Below are 26,113 nucleotides of genomic sequence, written 5' to 3'. Positions count from 1 at the left end.
CCCTTCCGGACAGCCAGCGCCTGGATTTCGCCGCCCTCACATCTGCGTTGGAGCTTCGCTTCGGTGAGAAGTGCCAGAAAGATTTCAGCCGACTCCAGTTGAAATCCCGTTTCCAGAAAACCGGGGAAACCCTGCAAGAGCTAGCGGCGGACGTCGAGAGATTGTCTCATCTTGCTTTTTGTGACTGTCCTGCGGATGTTCGAGACAACCTGGCACTCAACTACTACATCGACGGGGTTCGAGATCCGGAAATCCAGAAAGCTCTACGGATGGCGGATGTCAAAGACCTGAGTTCTGCTGTTGTGTATGCGATGAAGTTGGAGGCCGCCCAGCAAGCAACCCGCAAGGATCGCCATTCAATCCGCGGCGTGAAAACTGATGAGCCTGATCCGGTTTCGTCACGTTTTGCTGATCTGGAAAAGCAAATAAAAGAAATTGCAGGAATCCTCAAAAGGAATTCGGCTCCCAAGGACCATAATGGACAATCACTTAAGTGCTGGAAATGCGGTAGTGAAGGACACCTGCGAAGGAGTTGTCCGGCTCGCCAAGCTACGCGAGGGAAGGAAATCACCACCACTAGAGCTCTGCAGATTTCCTCTTCTAGTAGTGGCAGTGATGGACTTTTCATTTACGCACATGTAAATGGGAACCCCTGCAGACTGATTGTCGACACTGGAGCCAATGTGACAATCATTAGGACAGATGTGGCTCGTGAATTTGGATTGAAACTGCTGTGGACATCGCCACGCGTAAGTCTCCAGACTGTGACAGGTGACAAGATCGAGATTGACGGTAAAGTGGACTTGGAAATAGTGTTTGGGAATGCCACCTACCATCATACGGCATTCGTCGCTAATATCACGGACCCCTTCATTCTCGGATTGGACTTTTTGAAGAAATATGACTTCACTCTCGACTTCAAGACTAATGAGCTGCACTCGATGAGAGAAGACATAGCCGTTTTCCCTGCAGAAAGTGATGTAAAATCCGCTCATCAAATAATAGCCCAAACCGATTTATCGATTCCCTCAAGGTCAGAATCATTAATACCTGGCTCCCTTGAAGAAAGCAATAGTTTTCGATTTGGACTCATTGAATACCCTAACCTAAGCAATAGCCTAAAAGGAGTGCTGGTAGCATCTACGCTTGTGGACCTTTCTAAGGATGTAATTCCTGTGAGAGTCGCCAACGTGAGTGAAAGGCCAAGGAATATCCGGAAAGGCGAAGTGTTAGCAACTTGTACTCCCGTAAACTGCATCATTAGAAGAATCAATTCCCCCGAGACTGTGTCTTCTGAGTCCTTGACATCGAAGTTAATTGGGAGTGCACCCTTATCGAAGGATCAAAGAACTGCTGCGGAACAATTGGTGGACGACTTCAAGCATCTGTTTTCATCTACATCGGAGGATGTGGGCCGGACGAATTTAACGCAGCATAGGATCTACACTGGAGAACACCCCCCTATTAAACAGCATCCAAGACGACTACCGTTCGCCAAGAAGGAAGAAGTTGAAACCCTCCTGAAAGAGATGAAGGAGAATGATGTAATCGAACCTTCATCCAGTCCTTGGGCGTCTCCCATCGTCTTGGTCCGAAAGAAAGATGGCTCCACCAGATTTTGTGTCGATTACCGGCGGCTGAATGAAATCACCAAGAAAGACAGTTACCCTCTTCCACGGATAGACGATACCTTGGACACTCTTTCCGGACACAAGTGGTTTTCGACCCTGGACTTGAAGAGCGGCTACTGGCAGGTTGAGATACACCCTGAGGACCGAGAGAAGACAGCGTTTACAACTGGACAAGGCTTATGGCAGTTTAAAGTGATGCCCTTCGGCCTCTGCAATGCACCAGCTACGTTCGAGCGTCTTATGGAGACAGTGTTAAGAGGACTCTCTTACGAATCCTGTCTGGTCTACTTAGACGATATCATCATCGTGGGACGCAGCTTCGAAGAACATCTGGCAAATCTTAGGAAGGTGCTGCAAAAGCTTAAGGAAGCCAATCTGAAGTTAAGTCCGTCCAAATGTAATTTGTTCCGCCGGGAAGTGAACTATCTTGGTCACATCATCTCTTCTGAGGGTGTGCAAACCGATCCAGAGAAGGTATCTGCGGTCAAGAGTTGGAGTCGTCCCGAAAACATCCATCAGCTGCGAAGTTTCCTGGGGCTCTGCTCGTACTATAGGAAGTTTGTGAAGGGTTTTTCCAACATTGCACGACCTTTGCATAAGCTGACGGAGAGCAAGCAAAAGTTTGAATGGTCCAAAGAATGCGAAGATGCATTTCTACGACTGAAGGAGGCTTTAACATCAACGCCTATCCTCGCCTATCCTCAGCCTGAAAAATCCTTCATCCTGGACACTGATGCGAGCAACGAGGGCATCGGAGCTGTTTTATCCCAAGAAATTGACGGAAATGAACATGTCATCGCTTATTGGAGCAAATGCTTATCAAAGTCGGAGCGAAATTACTGCGTCACCAGAAAGGAGTTACTGGCCATAGTGAAAGCTGTAGAACACTTCCATCATTACCTCTACGGCCGAAAATTTCTGCTTCGGACAGATCATGCCTCATTAACTTGGCTTTTGAACTTCAAAAATCCGGAAGGTCAGATAGCCAGATGGATACAGCGGCTCCAGGAATATGACATGGAGATCAAGCATCGAAAAGGGTTATCTCACGGTAATGCTGACGCTTTATCAAGGAGACCTTGTCCTGAGAACTGCCACTATTGTTCCCGAATCGAGAAACAGTATGGAACGACTAGCCCTACCGCCTATCAGGTGACAGTGACTCCAACATCATCAGAACCTGATCCATGGAGTGATGACCAAGTTCGAAAAGATCAACTTGAAGACCCCGACATAAAACCAATTTTAGAGTTCATGGAAAGTGACAGTCGACGCCCTAGCTGGCAGGACGTTTCCATCTTCAGTCCTGCAACAAAAAGATACTGGGCTTTATGGAACTCACTCCATTTACGGAACGGCGTGCTACACCGGAAATGGGAATCTGACGACGGCAAGACATCTAGGTGGCAGTTACTACTTCCTCGATCCAGGATTTCAGATGTTCTGAAAGAAATACATAGTAGTGCGACTGGAGGACATTTTGGTGTCTTGAAAACTCTCAATAAAGTTCGGGAACGCTTCTTCTGGAGCAAGGCGAAGGATGACGTGGAGAAGTGGTGCCATTCTTGTGACGCCTGTGCTGCTCGTAAAGGACCGAAGAAAAGAAGCAGAGGGAAGCTACATCTGTACAACGTTGGAGCTCCTTTCGAACGAATTGGGATCGACATCCTGGGTCCTCTACCAAGAACTGCTGATGGGAACAAATACATTCTTGTTTCCATCGACTACTTCACCAAATGGCCGGAAGCATATCCCATTCCAGATCAAGAGGCTACCACCGTAGCAGAGACTCTAGTCCAACATTGGATCTCGAGATACGGAACACCTTTGCAGATTCATTCCGATCAAGGGAGGAATTTCATCTCTGCTGTGTTTAAGGGCCTATGTCAAATTTTCGGAATTGAGAAAACTAGGACAACACCACTACACCCACAATCGGACGGCATGGTGGAGAGATTTAACCGCACAATCCTGAATAATCTCTCACTTATGGTATCCAGAAATCAACAGGATTGGGACAAGAAGCTACCTTTGTTCCTGCTGGCCTACCGCAGTGCTGTCCACGAGACTACCGGATTTGCCCCATCTCAGATGCTCTTCGGACGAGAGCTTCGGCTACCTTGTGATCTCGTCTTCGGTCGTCCTCCGGATGCGCCTTCATCGCCTGAGGAGTACATCCAGGATCTCCAGGCCCGGTTGGAAGACGTTCATAACTTCGCACGAGAGCGAATCAACATCGCGGCGGAGAAGATGAAGACCCGATACGACACAAGGTCTACTGGACATGAATTCAACGAAGGCGACAAGGTTTGGTTATGGAATCCCATCCGACGGAAAGGTCTTTCACCCAAATTGCAGTCGCATTGGGATGGACCCTACAAAGTCGTTAACCGACTAAATGACGTCGTAGTGAGGATCCAAAAATCACCTAATGCAAAATTTAGGGTTGTACATTATGATCGGTTAGCCCCATACTATGGCCATAGTTCATGAGTATTATGTAAACAACCATGGTTGATAACATAAAAGTTGTAGATAATTAATTTTTGCTTTTAATGTTTAGTAATATTTCTTGTTATTATTGTGTTTTCTGTATCTGTTAGTTATTAATTAATGTGTATATTTGTAAACTTGTGATAGAAGTTTGGCACCCTTTCTGGGGATTGTACTGCCCGGGACGTGCAGTCCTTAGGAAGGGGGCAATGTTACAAATTCTGTAAATAGTAATTATTGTAGTAACGTAACCTGTAAATAGTTTCCCGTAATGAATATACAACCCCTTAACATATGGCTAAAGTATACAACCCCTATTCTTTTTTCCTTTTCATTGATCAAAATTTGATAACGGTCTACGCATTTCGCGAAGAGGTAAGAATGTTGTAGAAAATTCTTTTCGGTGTATATAAGCCGTTAGCGATGGATAAACAGTTAGTTTCGATTCAGATTTCGAACTGAGGAGAGCTTTTGCTCTGTTTATAGCGAGGCATTTCGCTGTGTTGTTTTCGTATTTGGAAGTAAATACGTGTGTAAACGTTGAGTTTACGGTGTTGTGTGATAATTGCTTAATTGCTGATGAATAATTTAGCAGTTGTTGAAGATCTTTCCTGTACATAGTGTAAATAAATTTCCTGTGTTTTTATCAAGAACTGTGTCTTCATTTCAAGAAAGTGGAAGTCGCACCGAATCCGTTACAATACATTTTTTCCGAAATTCAACATTTATAAAAGAACGTTGCAATAGCGCTTACTGTGCGATAAATAAATAATAATAATTTATAATTATGTTCCGTAAATAATAATTTATTGAACATAATTCAGTAAAAACTAAGAAAGTAAGAGCAGCCGACTGTATTTAACATTTAAAATATTTCAATTTAATTCATGTTAATAAAACAAAAAGGTTAGGATTGTTACAAAATAAAATACATTATTGAAAAGGTTGAGGAAAAAAGAAACAAATCGAAACAAAAGAACACAAGAACTAAACCGTGTGGGGGGGGGGGGAATTCCGTTGCGAAATAAATTCTATTCATTTTTAATTTTTGATTTATTCACAAGCTTAATCATTTAGCTTACTTAAAGTAAGCCTCTGATTCCGATTTTCTAAAAACAATTCTTCACATTTGAACGAAAAAAAAAAAAAAATCCCCTTACTTAAAATGCTTATACCTTTTTTCTCGTTAATTAATAGCTTTCGTTCTTTCTTCTAAAATTTTCTGGAAATATTTTTCCACTCTTTCGAATGAAACCAAGTTTGAGACAATATGACAGTTATTTCGAGTAAAAACATTCATTTTCGGGTCAAAAAATTAAATTTCGAATTAAAAAAAAAAGAACTTTTCATCGAATTCTATTCGAAACGGTCTGTAAACCATTCCAGAACTAACCTAGACAAGCTGAAAATTTCAATTAAATCGGTCTAGTGGATTCTGAATTTACACCGAACACACAAATTTAGATTTGAGTTTTAAATTTATTGAATTTTGTTGTAGCTCTAGCTTTGCATCTCTTATAACCATCTAGATACGCATGTCCCATCCATTTGTACAAAATCTACTGCACTTATTTTCGCAAAACTTGACATACATGTTATTTACCTCGCCAATTTAATAGTTTTACGAACAAAAAACCCATAATAAGATTATGGGCCTTAAACTGTTAATCTGATATACTGAATTACAATATTATCTTTTGTAACACATTATTTTTATTACGTTCTAGTTATTTGAACGTGTGCAGCAATCAGTAAGATTTTATTAGCTACCATCTTGAAAACCGCCACTGTTTTTTTAGTGAAATACATGTTTAATTTGAAACAGATTCCATTCCATTACTCTGAAACTCTATCTCCGCTTTCTCCTAACATTCCTGATCACACATTCGATCTGAAAATTGTCCGATTGTCTGAAAATACTTAATTCTACGCAATCCTCTATGAAGTATTATTCCCCAACCCGATCACAATATTTACAAACAAGAGAGAATTTGCGTTTAATAACAGAAATATGCTGGAGAGGGGCAAAGACGGCACAATGCCGAAACCCCTCGTACCACACAGCAACAACATTCAATCGATATAAACTTCAGATCCCTTCCCCCTAATGGCGCATGCGTTCCAGGCGCTCCCGAACGGTTACAGTTAGGAGCACGGGGCGCCCAGACTCAAAACACGATTGGATTTTTAGCGATGCGCATGTGTGGAAATACTTGCTCCGTGTTTTCCGCTTGCCTCCAATAATCCAAGGAAGCCCAAGAGGGAGCAACAGGGGACGCGACGAGATGTAAGAAAAACGAAGAGAGAGAGAAGGATTTCAGGGTAGATTACATTCAGGAAAACATTGATTTAGAGAGGTGAGTTATGTGAAAGCTTGTTGCCCAAACGTTTTTGCATAATGTTTGTCCGTGAGGAATGCTTGAACATTTTTCAGCAACACATTGATAAACAAGAACACATTGCAGTTTCAGGAAATAAGGGATGCTAATAAGTATGATTTTTAACATATCGTCGCCCCAGAGCAACAGTAGGATAGCTTAGTGTTATTTCTGGGATTAGATGTCTTACTGTTGCTCTGAGAGCACGATATTATTTGTCAATGAGTAAAATTTTACTTAAATGAGGATAAATTGCATTTAACTGAGAATTTAAATATCTACGAAAAGGTAAAAGAACATTTGAGAGACGCATAGCTATCGAACATTATTTAATATGGAAATATAATATAATTTTATATTAATGTGAAAATATACCAAAAGGCTGTGGCTTGTGGGAAATGCTTAAATTTTCAGATGAAAAATGACCAATGATCATAAATTTCGTTTGTGAGAAATAAGGAAGTAAATTAGAATGAGGTATGTTTTTACTGTATTAGTTCCTCGCGAGTGAAAACCTTAATTTAAAAAAATAATATTGCATTTGTTTAAATGTTCAGGTATTAGCAAAAATACACCCAACTCAATTGCACTGATGTATAAAACACTATTCTAATTTGAAAATGTAATTTGATTTAACTGTAATATAATATGAGTTAACTAATAGTTTGAAAATATATATCAAAGCATAATGATTCATGGAAAATGCATAAATGTTTTAGATGAAATTTTGATAAATAAGAGCACATTTCTATTTTAGGAAGTGAGGGAAGTAAATTAGAATCAAGTAGGGATTGCAATATCAGATCAAAAAATTCAATACCGGTATTCGGTATTTTTAAAACGTGATACCGGAATACCGGTACTAATACCGGTATTTAAAATTTCTCAAAAATTGCTTGAAAGCATAGTGTTTCGTTGCCACATTTCATAATTTTGTACAAAAATTGTATTATTAAGAACAAATTTGTGAACAAATATAAAATAAACAAATGTCATAATAAAAAATCAATACTAGTACAAAACATAATGCATCTATTGAATTGTCTCTAAGCCTGGAACTCATTTTAGTGCTCAACTTTCCTACAGTTGAAACTACTCTTTCTAAATTCCGCAGTTTGGTGGTACTGTTAACAATGCGTGATAAACCTCCTCTAATTTAATTGCCTAAAAGTATTTTATCTTCAAAAAAATTCGGTGTGTTGCATGTCATTTTTGGTTAAACCCTTTTGTGTGTGTGTTTCTTTCGTATTGTGTGTATTTCTATTATTTTTTTAAATTTAAAGCTAGTTGAAATTTCTCCCCTTTCCAATATTAACATCATTTTCTCTTCAACAGGAGGGTTTTTGTTTACTTTTTATTAGCACTTTGGTTTGAAATTTACGATAATTTGACCAAATGTGATCTTATTGGTTTCTCTTATTCGTTTTAGTTTTCTTTTCAAAATTCTTTGCAATTATAATTATGTAAAAATCTGAAAATATCTTTGAATTCGTGGAACATATTTATGTTTTTCCTCTATGCAAATTTTCAAGGCAATATATAATTTCTAAATATTATCTTGCCCAGTATGAAGCCAAATAGCGAGACAGCACAACAAACCAATACCGGTGCCAACAAATTACCATTTGTAATGCTAACAAAAAAAGTTTTTGTCAAAATTTAGTACAGTTGAGACAAACATTTAAGAAAAGAAATCATAAAGCGTTCCTGCAGTTGATGGTTTGAATAAATTTTTCATCAGACAAAGGGGGGGGGGGCATTCAAAATTACACTCGAAATTAACTTTTCCAAAAGGGAAAATGAGCTATCAGGGAAATGAAAAAAAAATACATGGTGCACAAAATACTTTTGTTTAATGATATTCTATTAGTTGATGCTTTTGAAGCTAAATTTTTACATCAGTAGATTGATTTCGGTTCTGTAGCATGGGAAAATAAATGTACATTTAAAATATAAGTAGATATTTAATAAGTTAAATTGAAAATTCTTGAATTAAAACTATTTATTATTTTCAACTAATACCGAAAATATCGGTATTTTCTTTTGCAAATACCGGTATTGCGAAATTGAAAAATTGCTCGAAATACCGGTATTCGGTATACCGGTATTGCAATCCCTAGAATCAAGCATGTTTTTCAATAGATTTCCTAACGAGTACAAAACTTAACTTAAAAAGAAATTAAATTGCATTTGGCTTATAGTTTGGCTATTAGCAAAAGTGTTCACACAATTTGACTGATGCATAGCTACATAATGCATCTTTATGTGAAAATTTAGTATAATTTAAGTACAAAATTAATGTGAAACTACTCATCAAAATGCTTTGGTACGTGGAAGTGCTTAAACATTTCAAATAAAGTTACGATAAATAAGATAGAAAAAATTTCAATTTCAGTAAGAAGAGACATAAATTGGAATCAAATATGTTTTCCACATATTGGTTACTTGTAAGCTTAAACGTTTAATTATTAAGAAGAAATGAATCTGTCTTGGATTGAAATTTTGGCAGCCAGCAAAAAACAAATGCTCAACACAATTCTGTTGACTCATAACTAAAACTACATAATAAAAGACGAGCAACATTTTAACGAGAAAATGTAATTTGATTTAGTATGAAATTAATGTTTAAATATATATTGAAATACAATGGGCCATGTGAGGTGCTCAAGAGTTAAATTAAATTACGAAAAATATGAATACAAATTCTTCAATTCTGGGAAGGAAGAGAAATAAGTTTCAATTTCCTGGCGTTTCAATTAACTGTCCTTGCTAAGTTTAGATAAAGACATTACCAGTCATTGCTGATTTCTTATTAAAATTTTTTAATTTTTTTTTGGTGACAACCAGTTATGTGTTATTTGATACCATGGACATTATGTTTATCAAGTAAGGAAAGTGCATTACTTCAAGTAAATGCACTTCATAGGGACACAATCTAACATGATGTTTCGTTCTACAGCAAGTACTTCATTGTCCGACAGCAAGTGTTTAATTGTTCCCCAACTGCAAGTATTTCATTGTACCCAACAATGAAGTTACTAAATTAGACATTATTTACAAACTTCTAATGTTAATTATCTTCATTTTGGTGTTGGAGATGAAACATGATGACAACCAACATGATGTTCATTGTACTCCGACAGCAAGTGCTTCATTGTACCCCGACAGCAAGTGTTTCACTGTACCCTTCAATGAAGTTACTTCGTTAGACATTATTTCCAAATTTCTAATGTTAATTATTTTCATTTTTGTTTTGGAAATATGAAGGCACCAGCACAAAGATAAGACAGCGCAGAAAAAATAGTTGCTACATATAATGCAGTAAAGCTTCGTTCACGCGTCTTTCAAAGGACTGACCTGAAACGACGTATAAATGAAAATGATGTAAAATTGATGCATCAACAAAGAACTTTCATTTTTACAAATTTAACCCTACTAGTCCAAATTTGTGCAAATATAACAGCTTTAAGGTTCACATACAGTTTTTTATGCGATCAACATGAATTATTCTGTAAACGTGAAACATTGATTGATTTTTTAAAGAAACATACCTTTAATCAAAAAATGCCTTACATATCTTTAATATTGATGTAACTATTTCACTATTAATATGTATGTACCTAAAGGCGTTTCACACAAAAAAAAAAAAAAAATACAGTCGCCTGTCTTTCTGGTTGCGTTTATGCATTAATTATAGCATTAATAATATAATGACCAAAAAAAAAAGCTTTCCCTTTGTTTGACCTTTCATGCGTGTGGACTTTCCCTCTCTATAGAAACCAAGAAAGATAATTCAAGTAGGAACTTTTACAATTTTAGGCAAGTGAAAATGACGCATAACCGATGTTTTGCGGCGATTAAATGATGATTTTTTGCATTAAAATGGAGAGGAATGAATTGTAAATTGATGAAAACGTCGTACAAATGTAGAAGACGTATAATAGAGAGATGTATAAACCGTACTGTACTGCAACAAGATGAGAGAAACAAAATTGCTTTTAGTACAGAAACTTTCTTTCAATGAAGAAAAACCAATACTCTTTTACAACTGATGTTGCAGATTGATTGATGTTTGAAGTTTCAAATCACTTCTGTAACTACAACGTATAGTTACATGACATACATTTTTACGTAAAGGGCTGTCCACAAACGATGTCTCACTCAGGCAGGGATGCAAGTGGACTCAAGTGAAATTTTCTGAAGAAAGTGTAAAATTTTCGGAAGCAAGCTCGACCTCCCCCCCCGTCCTCTCCATGCTCCGTAAAAACTCTTCAAATATGCATACAAAAATCATTAAAAAAAAACATTTTTAAAGATTTTTTCTTTTCTATAATTTTTTGGTTTTAGAATGTTGCCAGGCCAAAACTTTCGGAAACGGCAACCCAAAAGTTTCGAAAATGTTAGAAATTTTGGATGACAAACACCCCCTGCCTCAGGATTTCCAGGTATGGCTATTATTAGCCAATTTGGCTATTTTTGATGACACCTGTATGGAAAAAATTCAAAAGCGCTAGCAAGCTTCTCAATATTGGGAAGAAATTTTACAACTGTAAAATGGAAAGTCTCCCACAAGTTGCGCTTTAAGGGGGAGGGGGGGGGGATCAACCGTCATAGATTTCGCTCTTTGTTTTGTTTTCTATAATTTTGTTCCTCTATGCTCTCGCGAGATTTTATTAAGCTGACTACCAAAGGACACGACCTTGATGGTCACGGATGTGGACGAAATTCTCGATTTAGGTTATTTCCCATTAAATATGAGCACAGGTAAAGAAGTTTGACTTCATAAGCCCTAGTTCGGCCGTAATGGGGGTCCAAAATTTCTAGTTTGGCACCAGAAAAGCAATGGTTTTTCCTTTGAAATTAACCTTTTTTTAAAAACTGTTTTCTTGATATTGCATTGCAGTAATTTCTCAACTCAATGCATTCACAGTAGAGAGTAAATTTCACCGCCCCTACGTTGTACTAACAAGATAGATGTTAGGAGAGGCGACAGATGTTAGGAGAGAAAATATTGTGCCAAATTTTCAAATTCCAAAGAAAACGCTATTTCAGTTTCGAAGTCAAACAAGCAAATTTAGACCCTCGTTTTTGCCAAACTAGAGCCTATGCACTCAATCTATTTTACCTGTATTTTTTGTATTTTACCAGGGCTCATATCTATTACGAATTGACCGAAATCCAAAAGTTTATCCAGGTTCGTCTCCCTCAAGTTTTTGCCGCCCGAACCTCACTGATTTGCAGGACTCCAGAATTGCAACATGGTGTTTTCATTGTAATTTGGATTTTTGGAACAATATCTACCCTCCCAAGACATTCGGCGTCTTTTGTCAATACAACGAGGGGGAGGGGGATTTATTCTACGTTGTGAAGGCATTTAATTGACTCATACTGCAACGCAAATGCAAGAAAAGGGTTAAAAAAGTTTTATTTCAAAGGGAAAACTAATTGCTCTTCTGGACTGAAATAACTTTGGAAACTCGCTGCAGCCGAACTAGGGCCTATGCAAGCAAACCGCTTTACCTGGGTTCATATCTAGTGTGAACTGATATGACCTAAATTCAGAATTTCATTTAGATCTGTGACCCTTCAGGTCGTGCCGTTCGGTAGTGAGCAATATGAGAAAATGTATTCTCACCCAAAGATTTCCAATTTTTTTTTTTTTTTTTTTTTTTTTTTTTTGTAGGGAGGGTGATTTTTACAGATTGGCATTTTTTGGCTAATTTCACGAAGTCCTTTTTTTTTTTTTTTTGAATTTTCACATGGGAACCCTGGTTTTACTTTGAGGGGGGTTGCATGAAATTGTGGCAGTTTATGTCAAGGAGGAGGGGTGTGGTAACAAGAAACGTGATGCCAAGTATTTTCTATGAGGATACATTTATGAAAAATAGCGTGACAGGTGACAAGGGTTGGAAAGGGGGTAAAATGGAGTGTCACACTTTGCAACAAAAGAGGGGGAGGGGTAAAAATGCTGAAAAAGTGACATCATTTATGGATAACCCCTAAACTGCAACTTTCTGTGAGTAATTTAATTCATTTAAAAACAATATTTCGTTGTACCTCATCTTCCCCTACTTCATTACGTTGAGAAGGTTGATCGTTATTTTATTTTTCAATACCAAATGAAATTGGATAGGGGTAAAATAAACTATCATTCAGTCTTCGCTTATTTTTTGCTTTACATTTGATCTTTTTTTTTTTAATTATTATTCTTCCTTCTTAATTTTTGATTCATCTCTTAATTTATTTAATGTCAAAGCAAGTCAAAAATAGAATAAAAATATAAAATAAGTGTAAAAGATTAAAGAAGTTATCAATTAATTTTGTTCTTTCTTTCCCATTATCAAATATTTAACTTGTAATAAAATACTTTTTGCTCGAAAGATCCTCGTGTGACTTCATCTGCTAGTTCAATTATTTTCTTAGAGCACTTTTTTTTCTTCATTTTTCATTGGAATAATTGATTTTCTTGATCTATTCTATTTCATTTCAATTTTCTATTTGTAACGCTGTGCATTTGAAACATTGCTAAATTTTATTTGGTTTAAGAATTCGTAAAATTTTCTCTTTGAACAGAATCAAAAAGTAATTTGATATGGTAATATAATTTAATATTTATGCATATCATTTATAGCTGTTATTTCTTCAGCAGCTAATATTTAATAAAATTTAAAATGAAAATGTGACTTAAATTTTTCATAAAAATGCTGCTTCTTCTACCGGTATGGAAATACACATATAATTACGAGAAATTCATCCAGAACTAAACGAGCCTACTTTCCTGCATGTCAACATTTATTCTCTAAAAGTAACCATATCACTCTCTCAATAATCTTAAGCTCCAAATTACGGAAAATATACATTTTTAGACGTAAAGCCTTTTTTGAAAAAAAAAAAAAAAAAAAGATTAGGCAAAAATAAAAGCAATTGAATTATAAAAGAAAAAAATCAAATTTACTCGTGCAAACTGCTAGGCACATTTCATTGCAATCCAACGGGTTTTTTTTTTTTTTTACAAAATATATTTTAAAAAAAATCCATGTTTATGCATGCAAGAAGAGGAAAAACAAAGAAAATACAAATGAATTTCTGAAAATTTCCTCCAATACAAAAACTTCCAAGTTTAACCAGCAAGAAAAGAAGAAAAAGACATGATTTACACAAGAATCTAACTTTAGCGGGATAGTAATAAAAACATAGTTCCTGCTTTCAAGAGAATTATTAGTATTTCTAAAATTTCCAAAAAAAAAAAATCATAAAAACTAAAAACATATATGCTATTTGCTTTTACTTTTTAATCAATGCGAAGAGTACAAAATAAATAATAATAATTATACTGTTTGTTGTTAAAAATGTTACGCATCAATAATCATTAGTGTCAATAAAAAAATCGTGTGCAGGTTTCTTTCGTTTTTAACTTACATCATTATGATTGAATCAAGCAATCTCTAATTTTCGTCAATGTTACGCCTATACGAAAAAAGGCATTTCTGTTTCTATTAATTAGGTTTTTTTTCTTTCCTGAAACAAAAAAAAAGACAAAAAACATTTTAAGAATATCAAATTTCTCGGTTCTATGAAATCATTTTTATTGTTGACGTTCGTTACACAAAAATCCAATTATTTCAAGGCTGAAAGATTAACTTCAAAGCTATCATTGCTCATAACTTACTACACAATCCCGAAAACAAAGGTACGCATTTCATCAAGAACAGTTAATTATTAAAATTAAAATTAGCATTTTATGCGCAGCGGCTGGCATTACATACATGCATGATTCTAAAATACGCAAGGTTTGCCAATCTGCAGGGATTCTCAGATTAACGGTGGAAAAATTGAATAAAAAATGTCAGTTGACTCTTTATAAAATATGTACGATGGCTACTCATACGTGACCAGAAGTAACGAACAATGTTGTGACTCATTTTCAAGCGTTCGAACCGTTTTTATTCCCTTGGAATGGGTGTCGAGTCACGCGATTTGAGATTCGGAAGCAATTGCCATTCAAGGTCCGTATTCCGTGAGTAGCCATTTAATGAAACCTTTGGGACAATTCTTAGTTATGTGTTGAATGTTTTGCCCAATGGTTAGAAATAAAAGTCATGTGGTTTTGTCTTGCATGAAACAGTCATCAGAAATTGCTCTTTTAATGGTTTATGTGACTAACGTTCAATAAAAATAAATTCAATTATTGATAATTGCTCGAACCTGTGCTTCTTAATAGAGCTTCCATGATTTTTCCTTCATTATTTATGTTCCAAATTATTGCTGTTGGTAAAATATACTGACGTTGGTACAGAATGTATTGCTTTGAAGAAATATTTCGAAATATTCATGATAGCCTAAAACTTTGTTTGCCTATCATGATCATAAAAGTATTTCTCCGTTTTCCAGAACAACGCTTCAGGTGGCAGAAAATTATTTTAATAAGCTTACTTCAACAATTTCCGATAAAAACGAATCATGATTTGGATGGGTTAAAATGAGTGGTGAAGTCGAAAATTTTAATTTGAGTTACGCAGGATTTTGGATCATCTTTAGTTCCTCTATAAAGTTTATCAATTGGGCAAAGAAATACTAAAATATATTGGCTACTAAGAGCAGACAAAAATTGTCCACTAATCTGAACTGTTGTTTAAGTACAGTGTTGTAAGTCAGTTTGCATGCTGCTGATTGGACCAGAAGCCATAATTTTCGTTATTTAGCTACGTTTTCTTTTATAATTACTTCTTTCGTCCAGGCACAATATCTCACTACTAGCCTCACAAAATTCACTCCATCGCATTTTCGTTAGAAAATCCAGAAAAGTCAAAAGTTTATTTTTCATTTCGTAACATAAAATGAAAAATTTACTTAGTTACAACAAAAGCTTAGAAATGTTTCACTATAGAAAATTAAAAAAAAAACTTGGCTTCCATTTAATTTTTGGTTAAAAAAAATGTGTGGGGCAAAGTGAAATAGTTGGCATAACTTACATTTTTCAAAATAAACTAATTGGAAATTTGTTTTGTAATTCACAGTAGGTAGGACATAGAAGTTAAACTTGCATTAAAATGACATTTTTCATTTTTGTCAGTTTGTCAGTAAATTTGTACCTCAAAAAAAAAAAAAAGAAAGAAAGAAAGAAAGCACAGACCCCGAAGAGTTCCTATTTTTCCTACTTTTTCCTACTTTTTAGAGCTCTCTCCTTATTTTCCTACTTTTTCCTTTTTTTTTCCTACTTTTTCTTTCTTTAGTATAGCACTTCTAATTGTGCATTGATTCTTATTTTTACAATGTCACATCTGTAATTTTCTGAATGTTTCAATTTTGAAAAGCAAAAGAAACAAGCAGATCCTGAGCTTTTCATTGACTGACTGCAGTAACTTCTGGAATGAACACGCTTAAACACGCGGCGTTTGCGTGTTTAAAGTTAAATTTTCGTTAGTGATTTTTTTGCTGTTGATACGTTTATGATCGACTTTTCTTTTTATCTCCCCGACTTCAGTTCTACTGTTTTAACGAAACAATAAAGAAATAAATACTGGCACATTCTGATGCAAAAATATATTATTTACCCGTCAATTAGAAGCTTTAATTAAAGTAAACAGCCGACTGTTCAAGAAGTGCTGGAAAAGCCGAATTTCCTATTTGCCAATTTTTTGTATAGTTGATTACAAGAGAAATGGAGCTCTATTTAAACAGAAAGGCAATGTAAAACCTTAAAAGAAACGTAAAAAAGTAAAAAATGAAAAACCTGTACACTGTACATATTTTATTGATGTTAGTACAAAATAAAAGCTACAGATAACAGAAATTCGCAAAAACGAACCACTTCAAAAATAATCGAGGAAACTAACTTTTTTCATACATAAATATGATTATTGTTCATTCTAAGTCGTAAACATGATTATAAAATCTATAACATTTCATTTTTTTCCTTTGCAAAGAGTATTTACAAAAAAAAAAAAAAAAAAACTGCGAAACCTAAATGGGCAAAACGTTTCCGATTTTTGGTTCCCGATGTTTGGAGTAAAATCGAAAGTCAATTTAAATGCGAGATTCCGTTTTTATTTCTTCACTTTTTTAAAAGTTGGGGGATAGAGCCACAAGCAAATATGTACTGATTTTTTTTTTCTTTTGGTGATGGATATTTTCTACTATGATGTATCATAAATATCGAGGTGTTGCTCATCATTTTTATGTGCTGATGCGCTCATGGCAATGCGGCATTCTGCACATTTTTTTTTAATTTTTTTTGACAGACTCTTACTCTTTTTCTGGGTGCGGCAATTATACCGATGCGACGTATCTACTGTAAGTTATTGTACTCAGGACGCCTTATCAAAGGGAGGGTATATAGAAAGAGATATATGCAGGCATTTGATGCCAGGTGCTCCCCCCTCACTCTCTATTTCATAAACAATTTCCGATTGAATATTTTTATTGTATGGTGAGGATTGAGAGAAACTACATGCTTTCCCTTTTATGCAAAGAGAAACATTAAGAACTGATCTTTGTCTTTGATAAAAATGTTATGTTTCCCATCATGTTTTTTTCCGTGACAAAAATGTTGGAACAAGAAGCGGGGTAAAAATCATCGAACCAATAAAACAATATTCGTTTTTATTGCTTGATTAAAATTAAAACTGGCCAATCATTTTGATTTTTCCCCTGGGGGTAGCTAGCGAAGGATGTATACTGTGAATGCAAATTTTATCTGAAAAGAACAAAAACTGCACAAACTCTTGTATAGTTATGCATTAATTTTCCAAAGCCAGGGAGGTGAGAAATTGACACCACTGACCCCCATAAATGACGTGCACGAAACAAAAATTTATGTTGAATCCTAAAAATACATAACATAGTACAAGCCCTTCAGTTTGCTTATTGCGTCATTTATTTAGTTTTATTCTTTTGTTATAAATTTTATGTCCCATATTTGAGAACAAATTTATTTTAGTTCTGTACTTTCAGTCTATTTCTTTTTTTCCAAATTCAAACATCTGCCCCTGTTTTTGCAAAAATGCATGTCAGTTGCTGATTATTTTTAACTAAAACTAATTTAATATTTACTTTGCTTTTTGTATCATAGTTTATGACAACAGGAGCTAAAAGTGTTAGTATTTTCAAATGATAAATGGATGCTCTCGAAGGAATGTTTTCGTTTTTGACAAAACAAAATCTTTAACAAAAATGGTTTTATTGTACCAAAATATAAATTTTATTTATTTATTTATTTTTATTTATATTTATTTATTTATTTATTTATTTATTTGCGATTACTATATTGCATTTTATTCTTTAACCATTAAAAATTTTATTACTGTATTGTTGAAAAGTGTTTCTTTGTTTGGACTTTTTTTTCATATTTTTGTAATTTATATCTTTGTTTCCACTAGTTTATTTTTCATAATGGTGATTGTCAGCTTGTTTCTTTCGTTTTGTTTTTGCGGCTAGGTCTTACATTAAATTCCTTTGATACTTCAAAAGTACTGTTGGTTTATTTTTGGGACAGTTTTAAATCAAAAATACTATTAGTTTATTTTACATTAGAAATAAAATTCTCGCTAAATTTGTTTCCTCTTGACGTGTGTGTAGTCCTGTCTCTTCCTATTTTTTCCTACTTTTTTAAGTTATTTTTTTCCTACTTTTCCTACTTTTTAAATTTATGATTCCTTATTTCCTACTTTTTCCCTCCAAAAAACCACTTCGGGGTCTGAAAGCACAAAAATTTCACTATGCCCCATGTCTGGAGCAAATTGAAAAGTAAGATTTTTTCTAATTAAATATTTTCTTTCATAAAATTAATTAATGAAAAAACGAATGAATGAACAAATGAATCAATAATGAAGAAATAAACGAATAAATAATTAATTAATAAAACAAAGTAAATGAATAAGAATATAAATGAATGATTAATTAAATTTAATAAATTCTCTAATTGAAATGAGTCCGTTAATAAATGAGTATATATGTGCGCTAATAAATGAATGGATAAACAAATGAAATGAAGTACTTCGCTCTGCCGCATTCATTTTGCCCCTCGCGTATTGGACAAATTGTACCAAACATCGTTGGAGCAAACCTAACCTGGCAGTGTCTTAATGCTGTAGTCAGGATCTGCCTAGCCTTCACAATGCTGCCAGATTAGATTTTCTCCATCATAAGATCAAAACAGGCTTAATATTTACTAAATAAGTAGGGGAATGTTTCGTAAAGTGAACTAGCGGGGCAAAGTGAAATGGTGATATATTTACTCTACTTTTAGCGCCACCAATCTAATAACATTTTAATTTTGTAGTAACATGTTTGGTCTATTGCAGTCCAGAAAAAATTACCTCTGAAAATTGAAGCATATGATAATACAAGCAATTTTTTTAAATTGATACTCATATTGAAATATTTTGTTGTAAGTCAAAAATTATTTTTTTTTTATTATTAAATGGTTAAGTTCTTGTTATTAACATTTCAAATATTAATTGAAACCTATTAATATTCAGTGCAGTATTTATTTCCTTAATATTAAGCTTATTTGTATTTTAACTGTTTTGTACAGTTAGTCAGGTGCATGCGGGGCAAAGTGGATGGGGCAAAGTGAAATAGTTCAGTTCATTTACTTGTTCAATCATTTATTAAATTTTTTACGCAATCATTAATTAATTTATTTATTTAAATTCTTTCATTTAATAATTCACTTTTTTTAATTCGTTCATTATTTTATTCCCTCATTTATATTTTCTCATATATTGATTATTTTATTTAATTATTCCTTTCATCATCAATTCATTTCTTTATTCATTTTTTTATTTACTCATTCATTTAGCCAAAACTATTTTTAAATATTTAATAGAAAATAATTTATTTTAAAAATATTTTATGTTTCACTTTGTCCCATGAAAAAAAAAAAAGAAATTTTTCCACTTTTTTTTTTGCAAGTACAAATTTACTGAAAAAAAGAAAAAAAAAAACAATGTTTGAATGCAAGTTTTATTGCATATTATTCTTTCTATGTGTACCGTAATTTTCAAAGCAAATTTTCAGTTTGTTCATTTTGAAAAAAGGTGAAATAGTAAAGTGATCTCAACTATTTCACTTTGCTCCACATTCCCCTATTGCACTGGTGTATCTCAATTGACGTTTAAAATGTTAATTGAAAAGCTTTATCATTTCATAACATAAAAAATTGTTTTTAAGAAACCAAAAAATTTTACAATATAGCGACTATTTTCTGAAAATGACTTGCATAATTTTTACCTTGATTTTTAGAGCAATTAAAGTTTTAACTGGAATCAACTGTACGTTAAAAAACATAATTAAAATATTGTTTGATAAGTGGCATTGCAAACTGAAAATACAGGGAAATTCCATTACAACGCATTTCAAGAGATCGATAATTTCATTCGTTACAACGGGAATTACGCTTCATGGAATTCAAGCAATTTTATGACTACGAATTCGGGGCTGAAAATTTATTTCCCTAAAATTTCATTGTATTGATGTTCATTGCAACGGGATTTCATTGCATTTTACTAATTCACTGTGCCCTGCTCTTTCACTTAACCTCACATTCCCCTACTTTATTTAGCCAAAAAAACAAATTGCAGCGAAACTAAATTATTTTGTAGAAAAACATTTGCGAGCTTGTGTTGTAACTATGTAATTTTGCGTACCCACCTTATGTTTCGAAAACGAAAAAATATATCTTCACTTTTACTGGATTATCTAACGAAAATCTTCCATAAAGTAAATTTTCAGAAGCTAGTAGTGAGACATATACTTACATTTCATATTTTATACAATTCGAATCAATTTCACTAATGAATACAAAAAGGAGGCAAATAAAAATACTTATTTTGGAGAAATATTTTCTCTGAGGTAACCACTTGTTGGGTAGGATAAAATTGTTGGTAGGGGACCATACACCCATAGTAAAGGTTGTTTACCATCCTTTTACTTGATCAGACGCTTTTGTCTGAAACGAAATGAAGGTATCTGATAGAACAACGGTTTCCTAACTTTTAATATCTGCGCTAGTTTTTTTCCATACGAAACTTGTTCTGCCTCCCTCAATGTTCATAAATTGTTATTTAATAAACACTATCCTAGTGTTGCAATTTGTGATGCCTTTTCATTCAAAAGCTCACTATTTGCATTGAAAAAGAAGTTCCCTGAAACCTTGAAACACGTGAATGCAGTAATCTGCTAACTTTGTGCGTCAAAACGTTGTTGACCATTTACTTCTCCGCACAAAGGTATTGATTTCTTTTTAACAACATATTTATTTTATAAAGTACCCTTTATGCACCAAAACTTCGTTGTTGTTACATTATACTAGCTGTGCATTGTTCGGCTTTGCACGATCTACATCAACAGTATAAGTTGCATCATGTGACACATGTTCAGCAATCAGGCTTGCATAAAAAAGTGAAATTTTTCGTCAACGGGTAGGAAAGAGCAATTTTATGACTCAAAATTTAAATGTAGTCCTCTTTGATTTTTTTTTTCTTTTTTTTATAATTCCGAAAATAAATTCGTTGTTACTATTAGGCGTAAACATTCCGTTTCACGAATTTTCTTGCGAAAACCTCTAATAAGAATTCCTGAGCATCGAAAGGCCTCAGTGCCACATTTGGCAAAGATCCGTCGTAAACACTATGGATTTGTATTAGGTTAAGCCCCTGCATGAATTCTTGAGCCACAAAGGATCTCTGTGCCAAATTTGACGAAAATCCGACTGCACATCCTCATACAATAATTGTATATCTCCCTAATGAAGTGAGCTCCACAGATTGGAAATTACTGTAACAACATCAACAATCTCAATGTTTTTATCGTATATCGTTCTGTTTCCTTATTCGTAGAAGTTTATCGTAAAAATTTATACTTTCCTAATCAATATACTTATGTTTAAAGCTGGAAAACTGGTATGCAGTACATTCTACACTGAACAATGGGGACATTGACTTTTATATATGGATAGTCCTTTGACCTATCAGTACAACTTCCACAGAAGGACATAAAAAGCTGCAGGACGAAAAAAATAGCTTCTGCTAATCACGCAAACTTATCAAGCATTTGCTTTTTGATACTCAAACTCTTATTGCTGACTGTTGTTAAATTTCTGGTTCATGACCTCTTTGTGTCTTTGAGTGAGTTTATAGCATCGAAAATATGGTCTTTGATTTCTGTAAAGGAAGATGTACAAGAGAGAGATTGCAAAATTCATTACTAGAATTTCATTAATGCGATGATTTCCTCGTTGCCTAAAATAAGTGCTCCACCGCTTAATAGGTAAAAGGCAGTAACTGCAAATTTTTCATTTTTCATTTTATTGCATATTTGTCATCTATTGTACGTTATCTTTACTGTACAAGCTCGCTTATTTGGTTTCCGCTGAAAAAAAGGCGCGAAAAAGACGTCCATTTCCAACATTTCCCGATTGTTAGTATTGAATCAGAAAGGCGTTTCTTCAAATATCTCGAAAACTCATTTCTGTATATACTGCCGTTTACCTGCACACGGCAGAGTACATGTTTAAATCTTGGGAATTAATTCAGAAAATAAATATCAAGAGTACACTGTTTTTAATTTTAGGATTAAAATGTCATTTAAAAAATCAAAATTGATGAACTGTTTTCAGGGTGTGACTTTTTTCTGATGGAGTCCATCCCGACCTCTGCCTAACCTTTAAGGATCCCAAGGGCCCCTAATACATTGTTTTTCTTTATTTATTTTCTTATTTTACAAAAATGATTTAAAAAGCTGTCAGACAAACTGTCGCCGGTTGTACTTCCGGTACTCAAAAGCTGTGTGTGCATCAATAACAGTTTCATATTCACATTTTTAACAGAAAACATTACATTCCATAACACATCATTTATTTTTTAAGTTTGTATTTAAATTCAATGTTGATTTAATGTTGATTAACTCATTTCAGTCTTTTTTTTCTTTTTGTTGATAAAATTGCTCATTAAATTTTATAGTTGACACCCAAAGTCAAAGTTATTGAGAAGCAAACGAAAAAAAAGTATTTTGTGAAACATTTTATTTATAACGAAATTTTATATTATCTCCAGAAGAGAAGCCATTTCACAAGCTAAGAAAAAAATAACAGTTTAGGCTATAAACCTTCGCATACGGGTCACATTTTAGTCACTCTGCTGTTAGGGATCCAATCCTGTATAATTACGCAATCAGTTGTATGCAATTTAGGGAACGTTTTGAAATGTAGGGGACTCTAATATCTTCCATGTTCCTAATATCGCCCATCGTAATTTCCTAAGGACTAGTGTTGCCACACAGACGATGAATCTTGCAAAGTTGACTCAGTGGGAACTGTCAAACTTCGAAGACACAAGTGAGTTTCATTTTTGTACTGCGAATTCTTTTGGATTTTCTGGTGAAGTGATTTAAAAAAATACTCCACTTTTTATCAATTTCGATAGTAGTAATTAAGAGTATTGCCTCGTTTCACTAACGCTATGTAAAACTAAGGGTAATTGGCTATTGACTTAGTTATATTAGTTTGCTTGTTAGGTTGTTCCTAATTCGCTCCCCTTCCCCTAATTCTAGTTATCCCCCAGTAAGCGATACACAAAAACGGAGTAACGAAGACCTAAACACCCATTGCAAACTCCTCAGCAACATCGTCCATGTGTGTTCACAGTGATATCAACTAGAACCCTAGATCGTAGATCAAGTATAGCGACAGGTTCGCCATCTTGGGGTTAAATGCCGCTTTCTTCCTATGTCTGTTATGATGAAGTAGCGTGTTTTGTTTCTTGATTGTGTTGCTTCTTGACTGTAGATAGACATGGAGTCAATAAAAAATCACAACCAAGAAGCAAAACACGCGACTTCACCATAACAGACGAAACATAGGAAAAGAAGCGGAGTTTAGCCACGAGATGTCGGGCGTGTAGCTATTTTTAAGCTACAACCCAAGGCTTTAGCATCAACCAACATCAACCCTTTCGTTACCCTCTAAATCAGAGCTTCCCAAACTGTGGTCCGAATCCATGCCAGGGGGTCTGCGGTGCTATCCAGCTAAAACGTTAAATATAATTGAGATTAAAGATGAGTAACGATATTTTAATACAAAAAGAAAGTTTATTTATGAGGAATTAAAAAGTTCTTGCTTAAGTACACGCAGGATGCAGCAGCAACACCCCCCCCCCCTCCCCGTCGGAATTCTCGGGAGTAAACACACTACATATTAATTTTTCGTACAATGGCGAAGTTCAAATATTTTAAGTAAACTGCAAACATTGATGCATATTTTTACAGCTGGGATACTATATTTCAAATAAAACATTTTTATTCCTAATTGAATTTCAAATAGAATTTTACTTCCATGAATACTCAAAATAATATTGTAAGAAATGAAAACCACACAAGAGCTGTGAAAAATATACAGAACGATGAATTAATAAATGTAAAGAAAAAAAAGCGTAAAAATATGCTAGAAAAAATATATTTAAGTGTGTCGAATATATTTTTTTTTTTTTTTTTTGCTCCCGCCGGGGAGAAGAGAGTCCGCGAAGTTCAAAATTATTTCGAAGGGGGTTCGCGGAGGTCTGAAGTTTTTCGAACCTCTGCTCTAAGTGAAATTCCAGGGCTGGATTAGCAGCTGTTGTCAGCAGTTAGAAAAAAAAAACCCTTCAGGGGAAAAAAAAAAGAAAAATAAATTATTTTCAAATAAAAAAAGAACCGACTTCAAAAAACCAAGAAGATCTAAAAAGTAACAAATAATTGGTCATACTTACATACGATTTCGTACCCAAACGTGTAAATAAAATTTATTTTACAATTCCAGTACAAAAATCAACCAAACACCCAATTATAAAATAAACACTGATTTTAATTACTGTACGACGAGTTATTTTAATACCTAACTAATTATATACGATCTCTTAATTTTTAATAACCATTTGAAATCTGGGCCTCCTATAAACTACTACCTACTGAGTAGGTTTAGTTTTAAAAACTCGCGTTTTGTTAAAGTAGTGTTTAACTCAGGATTTGGTGGGTTGTCAACGTTACGGTAGTAGTTTATAGGAGGTTCCGACTTCAAAGGGTTGTTAAAAGAGATCGTATATAATTATTTAGGTATTAAAATAACTCATCGTATAGTAATTAAAATCAGTGTTTATTTTGCAATTGAGTATTTAGTTTAGTTGATTTTTGTACTGGAATTGTAAAATAAATTTAATTTATCCGTTTGGGTTCGAAATCGTATATAAGTATGACCAATTATTTTTTACTTTTCAGATCCTCTTGTTTTTTTAAAATCGGTTCACTTTTTTATTTGAAAATTATGAATTTTTTGCTGTTTAGTGGTGTAGATTTAAAATAAGTACGTTGGGTAGAGTATGTGGTACACTCCTTACGTACATCTCGAGTGAGAAAGCGTCGATCACAGGAGTCAGAAAACATATTAAAGATGAGCAAAATAGAGAAAGAAATAGAGCAGTAATACCTTCTCAATGATTTACAGCGTCTCGGAGACTTCGGAAGACTGAGAGAGAGAAGAAAGGCTTTTTCAAATACGCAATTATTTACAAAGAAAATTAGCTTCATCATCAGTTTGATTTTATCAAAGTATGCCTTCCGATTTTTAGCATCTGCAAAGTTGATGTTGAAATCCCCACTCAAAATCATTGGCAAATCATCAAAACTCTTCCCACTTTTATTTTGAAGTAATGCAAAAGCGTCTTTAGAATAAATAAATAAATTGTCATATAGAAATTATTTTATTGCACTTGAAGACTTATCTGGTGAAATGCAAACCGCAACCGTTACAATTAACTTTCCATTTTCAGAGTGGCAACGGCAAACACAATGTTTCACCGACATCAGAAACATTGTTTTTTCCCATCTCAACAATACCCAGCACACTTAAACAAGTTTTCATTTCAAAAAGACTATATAAGGGTGAGGATCGAACTCACGAGTTCGGTTCTTGAGACTGACGCGTTGCCGATCTCACCACTGAGCCTTGCAATCTTAACAAAAAAATCGCACGTAAAAGGGCAGAGAGAAGCCGCGCATGCGCTGTATTCTATATGTTGATGAGGTGACGGTTTTTCGGTGTCGCGACATAAATGGTTTTTCCCCACCTTAAAAATGCTCAACGTCCCTAAAGAAGATTTCACTTCAAAAAATAAATAAAAAAGCCCCTTTTTAACAAACCACTAGCTGATCAAACTATAAAAAGAAATGAATCATGATAAAGAGCATCCCGTTCGGTTGATGACGATGAGCCACCCTACGCGTGAATGGAAAATAGCGATGACGATCATGACGCGCAATGTGGCGTTTGTGAAGAATTTAATTCGTGTGACAAACATTGTGGAATCTTGTTAAAGATATAAGAATTATTTTTGTTGGTTTTATAAAAAAAATACTACAAAATAATTCGAACGAGACGTAAGTTTTGTATTTTCTAAGACTGTAGCTTGTTAGCTCACTACATGTTTTTCAAAACGTATGTAAATACATGTACAATAAAATAATATTTGAGGCAGTGAGAAACAAAGGGATGAAAGTGACAAAATTAAACATTTGGAGATAACCAATACACATGTTAGGTGAACTTCTCCTCTGTCTTTGGGCAAGAGATGGTATTAGTAG

At 34.3% G+C, this 26,113-nt stretch overlaps 1 protein-coding gene across 1 annotated transcript in view; it reads left to right on the top strand.

Annotated features, from left to right (window-relative positions):
• The first annotated feature begins 6,346 nt into the window (after positions 1–6,346).
• Positions 6,347–26,113, top strand: part of LOC129222614 (CD151 antigen-like) — a 66,128-nt gene continuing 46,361 nt past the window's right edge. The window contains exon 1 of the mRNA XM_054857139.1: positions 6,347–6,481. The gene's annotated coding sequence lies outside the window, so the exon portion shown is untranslated. The remainder of the gene's footprint in view (positions 6,482–26,113) is intronic.

The sequence above is a fragment of the Uloborus diversus genome, chromosome 5 (assembly GCF_026930045.1).
Source record: "Uloborus diversus isolate 005 chromosome 5, Udiv.v.3.1, whole genome shotgun sequence".
Taxonomy (NCBI): Eukaryota; Metazoa; Arthropoda; class Arachnida; order Araneae; family Uloboridae; genus Uloborus; species Uloborus diversus.
Note: the sequence above shows the minus strand (reverse complement) of the source record. Positions and strands in the feature narration are given on the sequence as shown.